Below are 13,011 nucleotides of genomic sequence, written 5' to 3'. Positions count from 1 at the left end.
GATGGACAAATGGTTTGATGGGTGGACAAACGGATGGACAGATGGACGGATGGATGGAAAGACCAATGGATAGATGGACAGATGGACGAATGGATGGATGAGTGGACAAACGGATGGACATATAGACAGAAATGTTTGCGCCTTTCCCATTCCAATAAATGCAGAGCAAATTGTCAGGAAGAGCATTTAACATAAAACTTAAAAGACAAATCAAATACTGTAGATCAGGGGTGTCGCACTGGGGCCAAAATAAAAAAAAAAATGCCTGAGGTCGCGGGCCGAACAGGACAAACATTTATTGAACACATTAAAACGAAATTTTTACAACTTTAAAAACGGACCTTTTTAACTCGGACCGAACCTCGGGATGCGGTCAGTCCCTGGTCCATGTCTGGTACTGCGTCCAGAACCAGAATTGATCCACGTCCAAAACTAACTGTCTGATACCGGGTTATGGTTAGGATACTGGTGCAGTCCACATCTCAGTACTGGACCAAGGCTGCCTGGAGGTTGGGGAGCCTTGATTTACTAAAAAAAAAAAAAAGGTGACGTCAATTTTTGTCACAGAAGGCCCTTAACCAAACATCAATATGTGATGACTTGGGAATGACAATGTGTTGCAATATGTTACCAGCACAGGATAACATCGGTGCGTTAATAAGTAAAATATAAAATGATCTGGCGGGCCAGATATAATAACCCGGCCCCCGGGGTTTGACTTTGACATGTTCTGTAGATCAAAGAATAAGATATGGGAAGATGAACTGATATGATGATAGAATGGTTTTCTATGTTTTTTAGAGGCTTGGAAGAAGATGACATCCAAACTCTCAACCTAACTTTATATATTTATTTGGTATTTTATGGTTGATCATTTGTATATTTTGGACCGATCTTTTAATCTACAGTGGCTCCTCGATTCATTCATTTCTGCTTGTATTTTATTGTTGTTGCTTTTAATTCTGTTTTATGACTTCTTGTTTTACCCTGTGTTTATATATTTTTTGTTCTTTTAGATCAAGAGCAAGAATAGAATTTTTATTCATCGTGTTTGAAAAGAAAAAATCAAATCAAATATTAGTATCAGTTTCTCCATAACAATCAGTAATAAGATAGATTAAGCGAACTGTAGCATATTTGTTGGATTTACTGGTTCTGTCCAGTCCAAAAAAAAAACTGTTGCTGGTTCCAAATGGACTTTGGGACACAGTTTTCCAGGTAACTCCTTGTTATTTAAGAGAAAAATGAGTCCAATAAAATTAAGAATAAACAAGTTACAAGATTAACAACATTTAATAAAGGATCATATAGGGAAAAAAAATGTTTTTACAGAGAATTACTTTGTCATCCGCGCACTGGACAAAACCAGTGTCTCACTTAAGAATGGAAATTAAGTTTCCTTGAGGGATACACATTTCTCCTCTTTGTTCTCTTAACTGGCAAATACACCCCTGTATGAATCAGTTGTCAGTGTCTTAGAATCCATCTCCAAATGCAGAGTCTGTTTCTAATTGATTATCAGATGCGTATTGTGAGCTGCAGTGGTGTGTTTGCTGCAGAAATGCATTACAAAGGGGTCAAAATGTCAATCCTTGTTTACTAAGTCACAAAATTTAGGTAGCATTATGCATTATTTTAGTATAATAAAAATACGATCAAAAGCAGGTTGTTTTTCTTCTTCTATTAGGCCCAAACCTGTGTCCAACCATTCTTCCAAAACAACTAGGACAGACTTCAGTGGAACTTAAAGAGGTTGAAGCTGCTGTTAATAATTAAAGATCTCACGTTCAAGAACCTATATTGAATTATCTGTAAAGTTGGCCACAGTTGAGCGCCATCTTGGAGCTGTATTAAGGCATTTAAGGAAAGCCAAGCTGGCCCAAAATTTGACAGTGAAGGTCTCATAACAGATTGATTTCAGGAATCTTTGGCTAAAGTGTTGATGGCTGACTTTGCTCATCATACGTCTTGAAACACAAGCAGAACTTGGTGGAAACGTTACATGTGATGTTTATCAGAGAGTGTCTTAAAAGGTTGCAATGCTGCCTTGAATTTGTTTTGCTTGGCAGAGTTTGAGCTGCATGCACAACCTAAGCAAACACATGTTTGCAGGTTTCATAGAGCCTCTGACGTCTGCAGACAAAAACACTCCAGTTAGTAAAGAATGCCACAAGATTCAAGATGTGCACCTTCTTTAAATTAAAGACGCAACCAAGAAACACAAAATATCTATTACTACGGATATGGCCAACTATGAAATTAATATTAAATTAGGATAATCCACCATGTCAAACAGACAAAAAAGAAGACTGACATTTCACCTTGCTTGTAATTTTTTTGAATGTGGCGATACATGAAACTTAAACAAGTGCATGTGCGCTTGTATGATGCTTGTGAGAAATATTTTGGTTAGAAACATTGTCTTTATTAACCATCTTGAAACAATATACCATTACTGTCTTGAATTTCCTTTGTTGATGAATGTTTATTTGACATCTTTCCAGATCAAGCACCTCTATAGTCTGCGTATGTAAAGAAAATAACTCCTTGACTTCTCATAAGTGTTTTTATGCACACAGAGTGTAGAGGAGGAACAATAAGAAATCCAAGACAAACATTAGATGAGTGGCTCTGAAGAGGACAGGTTTGCAGCATCTGAACATATAGCAAGAGTTATAAAATAAATGGAAAAAGAGGCACTAAAGAAGATTTTAATTTTTCTATCCAAAATTTTCTCCAACTTTCACAAAATCTGGGAGTATTGGATCTGTATCCATCTATCCACCTATTTTCGTCCGCTCATCCAGGACCGGGTCGCAGGGGCAGCAGTCTTAGCAAAGATACCCAGATTTCCTTCTCCCCAGTCGCTTCCTTCAGCTCCTCTAAGGGGACCCCAAGGCGTTCCCAGGCCAGCAGAGAGACACAATCTCTCCACCGTATCCTGGGTCTTCACCGGGCCTTTGTCCAGTAGGACATGCCTGGAACACTTTTCCAGGGAGGCATCCAGGATGCATCCGGACCACTTGCCCGAGCCACCACACCTGGCTCCTTTCAATGTGGAGGAGAAGCAGCTCTACTCCGAGCTCTCTCCGGGTGACCAAGTTTCTCCCCCTATCTCTAAGGGAACGCCCAGCCACCCTCTGGAGAAAACTCATTTCAGTCTCTTGTAGTCTGGATCTCGTTCTTTCGGTCACGACCCAGAACTCATCACCATAGGTGAGTACTGGAACAAAAATCGACCGTTTACTAGCACATGTTCACCACCGCGAGAGGCTTGGTGTAAAATTCTGATGTATGACTGACTTGGCATCATATAACTCCAGCCGGGTACATACCGCTTTGATTAATTACTTCTCCATGATCAATTTTCAGATGGTTGAGATTTCCGTAAATTAAAAGGGACAACATCCAAACACCAAATCTGAGTCCCTGATTGGTCAAAATTCAACCTTGTTTAACTCTTAACTGGTGTGTAGTGGCTTCACATTTTGTAAGGTCCTAGAAACTTGTTGTTGAACCTTTAGTTGAAAAGCCCAAAACACGCATACATAAATTTTTCATTGGAAATGGTTGCTTGAAGGGGTGTTGCAGAGGGTGGTGTTATGGGCTCATCTTATTTGCTCATTAAATCTTTGCACTTCCCTGGATCTGCTTGAGTCCTTCCTGATCCAGTGTTTTCACTACCACCCAACCGTAACAGCAACTTCATTGCAGGAGTCCAACATGTGGACTTTCTCAACACTAGATTCACAAAGCCACTCCAAGGGGCTTCCTAAAGGTGTTTCCTAAAAACATCTGTTCAGCCTCAACAAATGAAAGCATACTCATAAAGCCAGTTTTGAATCATCACAGACCTGATGAGATACAGATAAATTTGGAATTCCAAAGGCCACTGGTTATGCTTTCATGACAAAGGTCCAACTCAGAGAAGAATTTTTGGTTTACATTCTTACTCAATCCACTCCAAAGGGTGAGCAGGTTCAGCTGGAGTGACTTGACTTGTTGAAAGGAAAAAAAAGTTCATCAGTTGTTGAACAGACCTCAAGATAAAGTAAAGGTCGAACTCATGGAGTGGAAATCTTCAACCATGCAGGGGTCTGAAAGCATCTCTGCGTTTAGAGAAAACGGATGTGCGTGCTCGTAAGAGGAAAGAAAGGATGCTTTGCAGACATTTGCGGTATGTGAAATCCATCAGAGCGGTCAACTTTCCAAGGACTTACACAATCCAAACACAAATCCACATTTTCTAGAAGTAATAAAAGCAGATGTATACAAATATGTCAAATTGACTTTTCATTTGTTTTCTCAATCATTCTTTATATTTTATGCAATAAAAAGTGGGTTCAATCAGACTGAAAGTAGTTTGAAGTTTTGTGTGTTTTTCTGTGGTTTTCCTCATTAGAATCAAAGAGATGACTATCTCTCTTTGAAGTTTTGGATCGGACTTCAGAGGTCAAGGTGTCCAAGTTAACAGTGTTTGGATATGGCTTGTCACCATGACAACACCAGTCGATTTGAAGACATGAATGAAATCGCCAATAGGGAGATATTAACTAAACATGGAACCATGTCAAGGTTTTGAACTGCAACAGCTCTGTAATAATATTCATTCACTATGTTTTTCAGTAATGATCCGATCAGGTTGAAAGCAGGTTTTGTGTTTTCTTTTCAAGTGTAATTTTATTTGACACGCTATTGCTTAGCCATTTTGTAGACCTTTTTGGTGCTTTCCATAGTGAGCGGTGATGCCTGCTTAAATGTATCAGTTGCTTTGGTAAAAAAAATGTTTATGTGTCAAGACTTTATAATACTTTTCATATATATAATTTAAACGCAAATTTTCTAATCAGCTCAGATCCAATCTTTTTGATCAATTTAAGGTTTTTTGTTGAATTGCTGATTTGATGTTGGTGCTCCGACAGATAATTGGCTTCTTTTATTGGGATGTGTAAACAAATTTTACTTTTTTAATTTAGTTTAGTTTGCTTCATATATAGAACTCAGGAGAGAACCAAAACTAGAAGTCTAACAAACCTGGAGAATTCCTCTAGTCCAGGCGTCTGCAACCTGAAGCTCTGAAGCCACATGTGGCTCTTTGACCCCTCCATTGTGGCTCTCTGGTTGAAGAAAATTGAAATGTTTTTCAATTTAAAAAGTGGCCTATTTTTCTGACTATGAAGCACATTCATTAAAGCAAATCCGTCAAACTTTATTCAAGTCATTCACGAACATTTGAAGAATAGTACGTATCACTCCACCAGGCTCCTGACTATGGTACCCACAATGCTCTAACAATCAATAATGCGCTACAACCTCATAGTTGTACTAAAACATTTAGACAGAGCGCCATTCCATCAAACTCAAGTTCAGTATTTTATTTGTGCCATATGGTCCGGAAAACACAGTAAGAGTCACCATTTAGGCCTGGGTTATTTCTACATAGCTAAGTTTATGAATTTCCACCAAAACCATAAAATAATCTGTATATATTCTTTTTTTTTATTACTGCGGGCATTAAACTACCTAATACAACATTTGCTGTATTGAGATGATCCCTTGTCTTTTATTTTGAAAGGGAGTCATGTCAAAAGTTATAAATGATTTCATATTTAGAAAAAAATGCTATTATTCTCGTAATGTTTATGTTTTATTCATGTACAAAAAAACAATTTGTTGATTTTTATCATGAGGAAAAAACAACATACATTCAAAGGAGGGTCTTATTTTTGTAAGACTGTTGCTCCTGCTGAGTTGTGGTTGGTGAGAAATGGACCTGATTGGCTCTTTAAATGTTGAAGGTTGCAGACCCCTGATCTTTTTGGTTTTTTAATATGTTCTTCCATGATATGAGGACATATAAAAATAACTGAGCTTAAAATTCAATTTCTGAGTATTTCTTTACTTAATTTGTCGTGAATCAGGAGCAGATGAAAAAATACTGGAAAAAGCTTGTTGCAGCGGCGCAGGTACTATAATTGCAGAGACTCAAGCTCCCTGCACCCACTTGCAAACAAATACATAACTAATATCTGCATTTTCCTTCGCTGAGCTGGTATCTTGCTCAAAACTGTACAGCTGGATAGCTCCGATATTCCTGACTACTTTTTGTTGCACCCGTAATGTTAGGTTGGGGTTGTGAGGCGCTGTAAGCTAGAGGGAGAGATTGTAAACATGTGGATAATAGGAAGTGTGGGTGTCCGACCTATAATTCAGAGGCTAATTTCTAATTAACTATTGCTGCTCTGTAGAAACTGTATCCTAGAAAACAACACAGCTTTTTTGATTTTGGCTAAAAACAGCATCATTAGAAGAACACTTGGAAATTTTTTTACAATATATCAAAAGATGATTGGAGAGGGTCCTTACGAGGCGCCTCCATCTCCTTACTAAGAATACTGAGTAGACATTTTCCATTTTTTTTTTTTTTTACCGTTTGCTCTATGCTCAGAGGAGTTTGTTTTTTTGTTGTTTTTGTTCTTTGAGGACACAATTCACTGCTCTGGTTTGCTTCCTTTGTTTAGTTCTTTGAATAGTCCTGAGAATTCACACTGAAGGGACCACATCAGGTGAACAGTTTGCTTGTTTGATCTGGATTAGAGCTTTTACAGAAGTAAGCTAACTCTTGCTGATTAAAACTATAATTTTTCCAGATTAACAAAAAGGTATCTTTTGACCTTCAGATTGACTCGCTTATTTACCAATCAATAAAGAAATCCTAAAAAATACTTGAAAAATGGACGCATCCTTTATCCACGTCCATCAAATTGAGGTAATTGCTCCAGCAGAATGCCACCAACCCCTCTCTACTACTAACATATCCAACTAGCTGTAGAGTCTGAAAGTATTTCTGCAGATGGAAAGACTGCTGTACTCAAAGCCTTGAGGAGAAACAGGGAAAGCACCGTCCCCTGAGGTGCTCCTTTGCGGTTGACCACTCTCGCAGACATACAGCCGTTCAGTCTTACAAACGGTGGGCCTTCTGTCACAAAGTCAGCTATTCAGACAGTTGCTGAGGCATTTTATTAGCCTCAGCTCTGAGATTAACTGTCAGCCCGTTCAAGGTTTACCCCTCCGTCAGCTGTGGTGAGCTCCAGCGCCATGTGATTCTCTGAGACAGCATGCGCCCATGCTGTGTACCTGCTTACAAAGGCGGCTGTAGCCTGTCTCAGCTGTCAGTGCAAAGGCAGGATTTGGTCTCAGCAGTTGCCAGTCCATCACAAAATGACAGATCCGGCTCAGTAGGTTTCAAATTTTAAAGGAACACCTTTTCAGACAGCTGCAGGAAGCTGAGGAAAACCTCATGCAGACACTGACGGAAAAACCTGCAAAGAAAACAGTCAACATCAGAACCAGGAGCCCCTTCTTAAAGTGAAGAAACCATTTCGGGACCAATCTGCCCTCAGGTTATGTCAAGACCCATAAAACCCAAAGCATCCTGCTTGCTATGAATACAGATTTTAGGAATTATGATGACTGATTGGAACTTTAGTGAATTTTTATAAAGAAAATGAAAAAATAAATGAAATGAACTTCAATAGTAAAGAACTTTTGGATCTGTCTGTGAGTGTAACATTTTAAGATCTGATAAAAATCAGATGGTTCTGTGTTAAATTTTGAATCACTTTGTGTGTGAGTTGCAGTCATGGAGCAATCCAGTCTCATTGTGAGAATTTTGGTCTCCCGGAATCGAACAACAATGCGCAGGGCAATCTTGTGCTTTATTTGTGTGTGTGTGTTTGTGGGGAGGAGGGGGTTATTGTGTGCGTGTCCATGGACTTTGTAAAATGAAAAAGACAGTTTTCCAGTTGTGATTCATTTAGCTTTTTTCTTTTCCTTTTTTCGAAGGGCTGCCTTTATTTAAGGACATGAGTTACAGGAAATGCTTTGCAGGCTATTGTGATCTGGGTCATTGTGTTTTGCAGTTGGGAAATGTTTGTTTTTATCCTAAAAATGCAGTTAAACTAAAAGAAGAATGTATTTAGAGAAAAAAGGTGGATGAGAGTTAAAAAGGGTACATCCCATTTTTTTAAGCAACATATTTCAGTCAAATCAAATTTATCAAAAGAAACTTGAGGCCATCCTAAAAAAAAACACATGATCCCTTAACTATAATGATTCAAATTTTTACAGAAGAAAAAGATAATTTAATGTGCCATTCCAAAACCTTAATTCACCATGTGGACCCACTGATGTGTTCCAATTATTATTCTACTGCTAAATCCAAGATCAGACAACGTCCGTTAACATTTTTGAGTGTATGCAAGTCTTTTTATCGTTTATAAAAATTGCACTAAGTACTTTTAATCCTTATGTAGACTTCTCTTCTGTCCGTTCTTTTGACACATAAATATGTGTCACTAATTTATCAATTATTTATAACTAAGTCACTAACTAGTTTGTCTCTCTTCAGTGTGTCTTTCTGAACGCATTATTCGTGCTTTTGTGTTGTTCACTTAAATGTTTCTGTCTTCTTAAAATTTAATCTTGTTTCTTTCTGCAGCCTTTTTTTATCTTCCTTTGGGAGATTATCTTTTTTTTCGGGACCACAATTGTAAATAGAAATAAATATTTCACAGTTTTGTGTGATTTTGGGGTAAATATATAGCAACTGACTTGACACAACATTTTGGAACAACCTTCCTTTATCTATATTTTTTGTCAATCTCGTATTGTCTCTACTTTAGCTTTCACTAACTGTTTTTTATTTTTAGTTTATGTTTTTTGTATGATTCTTTTGCAAATATGTTTATTTAAACTTTCTGAAATGTTATGTTGGGTAAGGGTGGATATTGAGAGCCTTTACTTCTATGTGTGTGAGTTCGTGTGTGTGTTTGTTATGTGTATTTATTCATTGTTTGTACTATGGTTCCTACTCTGTCATTTGTTAATATTATTTCTTGAAAGGAAGGACCCCCTTGAAAATGAGATGTTTCATGTGTAGGGGTTTATCCTCCCACTCTAGGTTAAATGTGTAAATAAAAATAAAAAACAACATAACAGTATTTAACCTTTTTCTGTACTTTCTTTTTGATCAATCATTTTTGATAAATCATTTTACCAGAGACATTTTAAATAATTATTTCTTGCATACTTAATTTTTAATAATAATACAGCAGCTGGACAAGTAGGTCAAGATTCCCGAATGGATTGATAAATCATTTCCCAACAGCTCAGTCACCACTTGGTGACTCCAATGATGATTAATAAAGCAATAATTTGATTTTCTTTGGGGGATTCATACTTTTCAAATGACTCAAACGCATTGTAGGAGTAGAGATGGAATTTACCTTTAGGAGATTCCAGTCAGTTTGTTCTCTTGTTCATTAGTCACAGCTACTTGATAAGGCTGAGGTAACACTTGCATTACTTATGCAATTTTTGAGGGAAGAGGAACAGATGTGATCAGGATGGCAGCTTGACAAGTCTAGCAAACAATCCAAAGGATAATCCAAATCCGTAAAGGAAGGTCAGAAAACTTGGTAAATCCAACTCCAGGTTCAAATATGGAAAAAGGTCAGCAACAGTGAGGCAACAATACATAGGAGAACTAGGCTTGAATGTGGGAACAACAAAATGGAAGGGAAGCAGAGACAAGCAGAGGAATGTGCAGTCAGAACAGGTGAAGGTAATGATGCTGATGATCAGGGAAGAGAGAGTTGGAATGACCTGATAGGCAACAATTTGTGACGTATTTTCTACGTCACCAATAAGCTTTCTCTCAAACAGCATTTTTTTTTGTCTGCTTTTCATTCAGAACGGCTACTCAGAACAGCAATTTTGATGTTAATTTTCTTAATGTATGTATTTCTTAATGAGAAAAATGCTCAATACCATGTTAAAAACCAACAAATTCTCAACCCCAAATCGTCATGTGTTGGTTAAGGACCCCTCCGGGTCACTGTTTGATGTTTTGGGTACCTCCAATTCGTTGTTTTGGTAACACTTCATAATACGGTTCCTTAACAAGCTTTAATAACACAATAACAAACATTGTTAATGTGTTTATAATGTGTTAGTAAGGCAATTATTAGCAAAAGTAGTCTAATAAGGTTTATTAGCACACTTACATTAACATCTAAAAGGAGGCCATTATCTTCAAAGGTCATATTAATTATTAACTACTTAAAAGCTTAACAAATGTATTAACTATCTTTGTCAACATTATATTGAGTGTTTTGCAGCACCTATTCTAAAGTGTTACAGTTGTTTTTTGATGGCTCCTCTTAGAATAAAGGGTCCACAACCCCCAGGACCTGGTACCGGATGCAGACTTGTCCTCGGGACGCATACAGTACCAGGTTTGGGTACTGGTACCCAAACCTGGCTATCACGTTACCACGTTAGGGTACTGGTATTGGGTTAGGTACTTGTATTAGACCCGTTCCGGTTCACATACCGGCTGTTGGGGACCCGTGATTTAAAGGGAACAGCCAGCACGTCAAAAAACAACGACTTGGAGACACCCAAAACGTTAAAAAGTAACGTGGAGGGGGTCCTCAACCAAAGATCAATATGTGACGAGTTGGAAGTCAGAATATGTCGTAAAAACAACAAGAACACAATTTTCATTAGGGTGGGTCTTTGTCTTGTTTTTGAAGGTAAACAAACAAACAAATTTATGATTTCAAATGTCGATTCATTCAGATTAGAAAATGATGTGAAACATTTCACATTGAAAATGGTTGAAAGTCTGTAACTCACATCCTGTTCAGACGGAGCTGCAGGAGGAAATTGTGCTTGTTGTTCTCCCTCTCTTCGTCTCTCCATCTCTCTGTTATATAAACACCAAATCCTTGGCTCAACAATGACCTTTTGGTTGGGCAATTAATTGAGCACCCATACACACATCCACAGAGAACATCTAAACACTAATAGCTCAGACCCCCCAGAAACAGCAGGTCAAGGTCCGACACACTAACTGCTAATCTCTCTGTGGGTGTGTGTGTTCATTCCATTGTGTGTCAGTGTTTCAGTGTTCTCTAATTGGAATGCTTTTTGTCGTGCAATCACAGACGCCTGTGGAATTTGAGCTGATATGAAAATAATTGCTTCACTTTGGCTTTTTCAGATGTTGTAACAAGCAGTCTGGTTTTTTTTTCAGTCAGAAACAGAACACATTGCATCCCAGCACTTTGGCTTTTTTATGGCCTACTCACATGTTTTTTTTTTATGTTTTTTTTTTTTTTTTTAAGTGCAATTTCCGATAAACATAAACATACGTTATGTTTGGGGAAAAAAATGTTCCAAAAGTTATCACTAGTCACCTTTGGACCAGATTTTAAAACCCAAAGATTCAGTTGGTTTGCAGGAATAGTTTCAGTTCAGACATTTTCTAAATAAGTATATTGAAAACAGTAAAATGAAAACACTGCTGTCATTATAAAGATCATGGAATATATTCGTAATTAAACATTTGTTTAGGGGTACAACAATTTTCTGACTTAACCAATGACTCATTTTCTATCTAAACAGATCCGTCTGCCTGAGACAAGTTGTTTTTCAAATTGACCTATGCCATTACAAAACTGCTTCATAAATCAATTATAATCAATGTTAGAAAATACCAATTGAATTGAATTCATAAAATTAAGTTCATAAATCTATTAAAATTCCTAAAGAACTTCCTGTGCTGATATTTCTAATGAGCTTCTTTAAATCAGGAAATGCTCAAGAGCAGAGAGCAAACTCAATTTCTACAAAACTTTTAGCAGCTGCTGTTGAACCTACAGGAGCAGACAGTGAAGAGAAACAGATGTTCTTAAAGGTTGTGAATAATGTGCACTATCAAGGGAATTTATGAAGTCTGCAGAGAAAATTTCCTTTTGTGAAATGCTGAGTTTGTTGTTTGTATGTGGCACCCAAGATTAATCTGGCAAACAGCTTATATTGATGCTCTTGTTAACTTCTGCACTGACCCTGCTACTGTGGTCAGAAAGTGACTGCAAAATTCTTAGATTTAAAATACTGAAAGCAGAACTGGTTTGAAGAGGATGTATAAGGAAGATTTTTAAAGTGACGAAATAAAACAGAGTATATATTTTGAATGCATGCAAAAATATGAAAACAAGACAGATTTAACCCCAATCAAATTTGGTAAATTATGTCCCTGCTTTAGCAAAAAAAAATAAAAAATAAAAAATAAAAAAAACCATAAATTTTGGCATTTAAAATTGGAATTTATACTCGAGTGTTTTAAAAACTAAGTAAGCAGATCTTTTTTTCTATAAAGCTAATATTAAAAATGTAGAAATAATATAGTATTTGGCTGAAATGCTATGGTGAGGCATCTTAGCCATAGAAAAAATATCAACAATATCATCTCAATTTTGCTTTGGCCTCTGAAAGACTAAAGTTGCGTTCTCACTGCCTTTGGAAACACATCTTCAAGTGCCCACTTCCAATTAAAGTTTTATGTAAATGTAAGTTTCAGACTTCCGCATTCAATTATATTGTATTCATGCGTTATGCAAGTCTCTACGACCATTTTCTGGCACTATGTACAAAATGTGCCCCCATTGAACTCCAGTTGCCAGGTAATCCAGGTTGAATTTAACCAATTAGGGTCTCTGATTGAACATGGAGAACAGATGAATAATTGCAGTTTGTGCCTGACCAGAATAATACAACACCAAGTCTTTAATTTGTCTGAATACGGCTGTGAAAGAAAAAAAATGGTAGCAAGATTCGCACCGCTTAAACCTTTTTTCACCAAGCCTCTTCCAACTATAGGTGGCAGACAAGCTCTAGTAAACCTTAAAAAAAATAAAATAGAAGCCCCTCGATGCTTGTCCATTGTGAACACTATGGGCTAGACTAGGGGTGGACAAACTAATTTGCCCCTGCTAAACTTAAAAAAATTATTTTCAATACCTGTATTAATGCTTTATTTTCCCTGTAGTTTATGTGTCTCGCCACAGATGGGGCAGTACAAATAAATTCACATTAATTCTGGCACAGAAAGTTATTCTGCATTCACGATTTGTTGTTTTTCCAATATTCATGTGTGATTTC

The 13,011-nt window shown here is 37.2% G+C and overlaps 1 protein-coding gene across 2 annotated transcripts in view; it reads right to left on the bottom strand.

Annotated features, from left to right (window-relative positions):
- vegfc (vascular endothelial growth factor c) overlaps positions 1-13,011 on the bottom strand; it is a 99,429-nt gene that overhangs the window by 76,298 nt on the left and 10,120 nt on the right. The window lies entirely within an intron of this gene.

This window comes from Oryzias melastigma, linkage group LG1, assembly GCF_002922805.2.
Source record: "Oryzias melastigma strain HK-1 linkage group LG1, ASM292280v2, whole genome shotgun sequence".
NCBI lineage: Eukaryota > Metazoa > Chordata > Actinopteri > Beloniformes > Adrianichthyidae > Oryzias > Oryzias melastigma.
This window is presented reverse-complemented; position numbering and strand designations above follow the sequence as displayed.